Source organism: Triticum aestivum, chromosome 2A (genome assembly GCF_018294505.1).
Source record: "Triticum aestivum cultivar Chinese Spring chromosome 2A, IWGSC CS RefSeq v2.1, whole genome shotgun sequence".
In the NCBI taxonomy this organism is placed as follows: Eukaryota; Viridiplantae; Streptophyta; class Magnoliopsida; order Poales; family Poaceae; genus Triticum; species Triticum aestivum.
In genome coordinates this window covers 214,715,408-214,723,101 of record NC_057797.1, presented here as the reverse complement: position 1 = coordinate 214,723,101, position 7,694 = coordinate 214,715,408, and positions in this window count along the sequence as shown.

The following is a 7,694-nucleotide window of genomic DNA, read 5'->3' as shown; positions in this document are numbered from 1 at the left end:
CTGTCACAGGCATAACGGGTCGTTAATGGGCCAGAATATAGGACGGGCTGGAAATGGCGCAACGGGTTAACATGCCAGAAATGGGCGGACTCTTGCCATGGGCCGAATTTGGCCCATTAGGGTAACATGCCAGTAACGGGCCGACTCTTGCCATGGGCCGAATTTGGCCCATTAGGGGAACAGGCCAGTAACGGGCCAGAAGTAATCGACGGCCGAAAAGGAGCCCAAGAACGTATGGGCCGTTAATAGGCCGAAAGCTAACACGGGCTGGAAACGGCCCATGTAAATCATGGGCCGTTAACGGGTATAAAGAAAATTACTGTTCATTATGGGCTAGAGTCACCGTGGGCCTGTAAAGGGCCGAAAGATACGAAGGCCTCATATGGGCCGAAAGACGTCATGGGCCATACATGGGCCGAAAGTGAAATGGGCTGGTGTTATATTCGACGGCCCACATGACGTTGTTGGGCCGATTTCCTTTAGGGCCTAACGGGGCCGTGAGTTAACGGGCCGTAAAATGGGCTATTTGCGAAGAGACCGTTAACAGGCTTTTCATGGGCCAGCCCGTTAACTTTTGACCAAGTCAAACGGGCCGGCTTTGTAAGCTAAATGGGCCAGTGGTGGGCCGTGGCACGTGTCGACATATCATAGGCGCCTATCTGACCCACTGACGAGCTGACACGTGTTTCGTCCGGCCAATAAGAATTTTACACGTGGAAATTTCCCATTGGTCAGGGCTATTAACGGGTTATCGGATCCAAAACCCGACCCAATAGCTTAACGGTGTTCCGTTACGGTGGATGCCACGTGTCGGTCACCCGTGATGAAAGCACTTCTGTGACGCGCGATTTATCGTCAAGGAAGTGGACACTTCCGTGATGATAATTTTGGTAATGTCATGGAACACTTCTACGACAGCACAGGTATGACTATCTTGATTCTGTCATAAAATTGTCATGGATGTACATGCATGACAAAAAACGCGACCTACTGTGACAAACATGTATCATCACGGAAGTTTATTTTTTTGTAGTGTTGAGAATCAAGAGAGAGAGAGAGAGAGAGAGAGAGAAAGAGAGGAAGCCATCTAGCTACTAACTACAGACCCGTAGGTCTACAATGAACTACTCATGCATCATCGAAGAGGCACCAATGAGGATGATGAACCCCTCTGTGATGGTGTTTAGATTGGATCTGGTGGTTCTGGAACTTGCAGCGGCTGGAATTGATTTTCGTTGACTCTCCTAGGGTTTCTAGAATATTGGGGTATTTATAGAGCAAAGAGGTTGTGCGGGAGGCCTCCGAGGTGGGCAGAACCCACCTAGGCGCGCCTGGGGGGCCAGGCACGCCCTGGTGGGTTGTGCCCCCCTTGGGGCACCCCCAGGTGCTTCTCTGACCCATTGGTGTCTTCTGGTGCATAAAATATCCACAAAAAGTTTCGCTGCATTTGGACTCCGTTTGATATTGATTTTCTGCGATGTAAAAAACAAGCAAAAACAACAACTGGCACTTGGCACTATGTCAATAGGTTAGTCCCAGAAAATGATTATAGAATGATTGTAAAACATCCAAAAATGATAATATAACAACATGGAACAATAAAAAATTACAGATATGTTGGAGACGTATCAGCATCCCCAAGCTTAATTCCTGCTCGTCCTCGAGTAGGTAAATGATAAAAACAGAATTTTTGATGTGGAATGCTGCCTAACATGTTCATCACATATTCTTTCTTTTATAGCATGGACAATTGGACTTTTATATGGTTCAAAGAAATAGTCTAGTTTTGACATGAGGACTTTAATACTCAAGCATATAAACAAACAACCATGTCTTTCAAAATATCAACGCTAAAGCAAGTTATCCCAAGCCCATTATGCTCAATCATTGATCCATTCATGAAACACACTCGCATATTAGCTACACCAAATGCTCAAGTACAATCATAGTGCCCCTTAGTTGGTGCTTTATAAGAGAAGATGGAGACTCAAGTAAAAATAAAAAAATTGCATAAAGAAAATAGAAAGGCCCTTCACGGAGGGAAGTAGGTATTTGTAGAGGTGCCAGAGCTCAAAGCAAAAAAGTTAGAGATAAAACATTTTGGGTGGCATACTTTTCCTGTCAACAAAAACGATCGAGTAGTTCCCAATACTTTCCATGCTAGATATATCATAGGCGGTTCCCAAACAGAAAATAAAGCTTATTCCTTTTTCCGCCATTCTTTCACTTTCCATGGCTAACCGTATCCACGGGTGCCTTCTATACCAACACTTTCCAAGGAATTTATTATTTAACAACATAAAGTAAATTCATTTTTCATTTCGGGACTAGGCATCCCTAATACCTTTCCCGTACTCTCAAGCAATGACGAGTGAATACACACTCATCTTGAGAATAACACATCTAGCATGGAAATATATCAGCCACCCCCTACCGTTTCATGAGCGATACGAGCACACAAAAGAGAAGTTTATTTTGAAAATTAGAGATGGCACATACAAATTTGCTTAGAACGGCAAAAGAATAGCTCATATAGGTAGGTACAGTGGACTCATGTGGCAAAAACTGGTTTAAAGGATTTTGGATGCACAAGTAGTGATCATACTTAGTGCAAATGAAGGCTAGCAAAAGATTGAGAAGCATCCAACCAAGAAACGAAAAACCTCATGAGCGAGCATTAAGCATAACTAACACCGAATAATGCACCACAAGTAGGATGTAATTTCATTGCATAACTATTGACTTTCATGCTTGCATAGGGAATCACAAACCTTAACACCAATATTCTTACTAAAGCATAATTACTCATCAACATAACTCACATATTATATCAACATATCTCAAAACTATTATAAGGAATCAAGTTTATTTTGTCCAATGATCTTCATAAAAGTTTTTATTATATCCTCCTTGGATATCTATCACTTTGGGACTAGTTTCATATGTTACTTTTTGTAAGCTCAAACAAATATAAGTGAAGAACATGAGCATAAAAAATTCTTATCTCAAAATAATTTAAGTGAAGCAAGAAATAATTTCTTAAATTTTTTACTGACTCTCAAATAAATCTAAGTGAAGCATGAGAGCATTTCTCCAAAAATACTAAAGCACACCATGCTCAAAAAGATATAAGTGAAGCACTAGAGCAATTCCATAGCTCAAAAGGATTTAAGTGAAGCATAGAGAGCAATTCTAACAAGTCATGGAATAATTTTGGCTCTCTCAAATAGGTTTGTCCAGCAAGGATTCATGACTAAAAATACAAAGCAAAACAGGCAAAGACTCATATCATACAAGACGCTCCAAGCAAAACTCATAATATGTGACGAATAAAAATATAGTTTCACGTAAAATATCGATGGTTGTTAGAAGAAAGAGGGGATGCCACTCGAGGGCATCCCCAAGCTTAGTTGCTTGATACATATTGAATATTATCTTTGGGCGCCTCAGGCATCCCCAAGCTTAGCCTTTTGCTAATCCTTATTCCTTCATCCATCGCGATCTCACCCAAAACTTGAAAACTTCAATCACACAAAACTCAACAAAACTTCATGAGATCTCTTAGTATAAGAAAGCAAATCACTACTTTAAGTATTGTTGAAAACCCATTCATATTTTGTTATTGTATTATATCTACTGTATTTTAACTTTTCCATGGCAAAAACTCTTCGAAGGAAACCATAGAATCGTCAAAACAAGCACACAACACAACGAAAACAGAATTTGTCAAAAACAGAACAATCTATAGAAATCTGAATATTTTGAATACTTTTGTAACTCCACAAATTCTGAAAAATTATGAAAACGTAGGCAATTTTTATATTAATCTTCTGTGAAAAGAATCAGTATTTTATCGCGCTTCTGTTAAAAATAAAAATGATTTCCATGAGCATAAAAGTTTATGTTTCTCAGCAAGATCAAATCAACTATCACCCAACATGATCCCAAAGGCTTTGCTTGGCACAGGCACTAATTCAAACACAAAAAACACAATCATAACAGTCGCATAATTGTGCATACACTCAAGAACAGAAAGAAAAAAGACAAAAATAAATTTTATTCATTGGGTTGCCTCCCAACAAGCGCTATTGTTTTATGCCCCTAGCTAGGCATAAAATTTAAACAATGCTCACACGAAAGATAATAATTGAAACACAAGGAGAGATAATCATGAAACATGTGCCAAACAAATTTAGGTCTAACATACTTCCTATGCATAGGAATTTTATAAGCAAACAAATTATCAATACAAGAAATATCTAGCATATGCAAAGGAGATGAATAAAACTTTGAAAATCTCAATTACATGTAGGATCATAATCAAATTCAACAACATAACTATCATATGAAATATTCTCTTCATGATCCACATGCATGCAAAGTTGACACTCTTCCAAAATAGTGATATTCTCATCAAATAAAGTCATGACCTCTCCAAGCCCACTTTTATTTCATAAGATTGAACACTCTCCAAATATGTGGGATTATTTTTAGCTAAAGTTGACACTCTTCCAAACCCACTTTTAATATTATCGCAATCATATTCATCATGAGATCTAAATAAATTTTCAAGATCATAAGAATCATCATCACCCCAATCATGATCATTGCAATAAGTAGCGGACATAACAAAACAAGCATCCCCAAGCTTGGGGTTTTGCATATCACTAACACAATTGACATTAATAAAATTTATAGTAAAATCATTGCAATCATGCGTATCATTCAAGGAGCTATCATGAATCACTTCATAAATTTCTTCATCACAATTTTTAGATTCACGAATCTCAAGCAACACTTCATAAAGATAATCTAGTGCACTCAACTCACTAGAAATTGGTTCATCATGATTGGATATTTTAAAACGATTAGCAAGTGGATCAGGATCCATATCAATAGATTTTTTAGCAAGCGAAGATGCAAGCATATAGAAGGCACATGGCAACACAAGCAAACGAAAGATCGAACGAGAAAAGGGCGAACAAAAAAGAAGGTGAGTAAAATGGCAAATGTTGTGAAGTGGGGGAGATGAAAATGAGAGGAAAATGGCAAATAATGTAAATTGCAAGGAGATGAGATTTGTGATTAGGAACCTGGTAGATGTTGGTGATGTCTCCCCAGCAACGGCGCCAGAAATTCCTTTTGATGCGGCTTGAACTACGCTGATATTTCCCCAAAGAGGAAGGGATGATGCAACATAGCTATGGTAAGTATTTCCCTCAGTGATGAGACCAAGGTTATCAAACCAGTAGGAGAACCATGCAACACTACGTGTACGACACCTACACACAAATAATAAATACTCGCAACCCGATGTATTAAAGGGGTTGTCAATCCCTTTTGGGTAACGACGCCAGAAATAGGCAAGTAGACATGATAAAAAATGTAGTATATTGGATAAATAGATCTCGCGAGAACATGAGATAAAATAAGTCAATAAAAATTGCAGCAAGGTATTTTTGGGTTTTTGGATTAATAGATCTAAAAATAAATGCAAATGAAAATAGATCGCGAAGGCAAATATAATAAAGAAGATACCTGGGGGCCGTAGTTTTCACTAGTGGCTTCTCTCGAGAAAATTAGCAACGGTGGGTAAACGAATTAATGTTGGCAAATTTATAGAACTTCAAATAATCATGATGATATCCAGGCAATGATCATTATATAGGCATCACGTCCAAGATTAGACCGACTCCTGCTTGCATCTACTACTACTACTACTCCACACGTCGACAGCTATCCAACATGCATCTAGTGTATTGAGTTCATGGAGAAACGGAGTAATGCAATAAGGACGGTGACATGATGTAGACAAGATCTATTTATGTAGAAATAGACCCCATCTTGTTATCCTTAATGGCAACAATACATATGTATCGTTTCCCCTTCTGTCACTGGGATCAAGCACCGTAAGATCGAACCCATCACAAAGCACCTGTTCCCATGGCAAGAAAAATCGATCAAGTTGGGCTAACTAAACCAAAGATTCAAAGAATAAATACGAGGATATAAGTAATCATGCATATAAGAGATCAAAAGACTCAAATAACTTTCATGGATAAAAACATAGATCTGATCATAAACTCAAAGTTCATCAGATCCCAACAAACACATCGCAAAAAGAGTTACATCAAATAGATCTCCAAGAGACCATTGTATTGAGAATCAAGAGAGAGAGAGAGAGAGAGAGAGAGAGAGAGAGAGAGAGGAAGCCATATAGCTACTAACTACGGACCCGTAGGTCTACAATGAACTACTCACGCATCATCAAAGAGACACCAATGAGGATGATGAACCCCTTCGTGATGGTGTTTAGATTGGATCTGGTGGTTCTGGAACTTGCGGCAGTTGGAATTGATTTTCGTCGACTCCCCTAGAGTTTCTGGAATATTGGGTTATTTATACAGCAAAGAGGCGGTGCGGGAGGCCACCCAAGGTGGGCACAACCCACCTGGGCGCGCCTGGGGGCCCAGGCGCACCCTGGTGGGTTGTGCCCCCCTCAGGGCACCCCTAGGTGCTTATCCGGCCCATTGGTGTCTTTTGGAAAAAATCCACAAAAAGTTTCGCTGCATTTGGACTCCGTTTGATATTGATTTTCTGCGATGTAAAGAACAAGCAAAAAAATAGCAACTAGCACTTTTCACTATGTCAATTGGTTAGTCCAAAAATGATATAACATGATTGTAAAACATCCAAGAATGATAATATAAGAGCATGGAACAATCAAAAATTATAGATACGTTGGAGACGTATCATGCTGCATGGTCAACATGGTCAAGGAACGACTTACATCAGAAGAGGATTGTACGTGGAGAGGCTGACAGCTGGGTCCACGACCACAACAAGGAAATGCCTCCTTATTACGTGATATGTCTCCAATGTATCTATAATTTTTTTATTTTGCCATGCTATTATATTATCAACCTTGGATGTTTTATATGCATTTATATGCTATTTTATATGATTTTCGAGACTAACCTATTAACCTAGAACCCAGTGCCAGTTTCTATATTTTTCCTTGTTTTAGAGTTTTACAGAAAAGGAAAATGAAACAGAGTCCAATTGACATGAAACTTCACAGAACTTATTTTTGGACCAGAAGAAGGCCATGGAGTAAAAGAGTTGGGCCAGAAGAGTCCCGGGCTGCCCACGAGGGTGGGGGGCGCGCCCACCCTCCCGGGCGCGCCTCCCAACCTCGTGGACAGCCCGGAGACCCCCCTGACTTGTCCCCGTGTAACATCCCAAATTTTCAATTTGGAATGTTATACATTAGATCATCATTGCATATCATATTTTATTTGCGTTTGCTTTTGATCCTACAATTTCTACGCAACTCAAGGACCCACAGAGAGAGTTGGGGAATTCATTATTTTCATATTTGAGTTTTCTCAAATTTTGAGAATAGGATCATTTGATTTTATTTTTTTTATCATCAATTATTTCTATTACAAAAATATGAGAGAGGGAATAAAATGACTTTCCCAAAATAAGGAAATATCGAGGATTTCATAATAAAATCGGAGTTTTTCGTTATTTTATTAGAATTTAGGAAAAATGTGCGTTTTTCAAAATTGCATTTAGGCCCTAAATAAATGTTCACCTTGTGCGGCATGATTTTAGAAGCCCGTGAAAATTTATTTCGGAATTTTTGGAGTCCGTTTAGTATTTTTTTTTATTTTTTTCTTCTGCGCGTA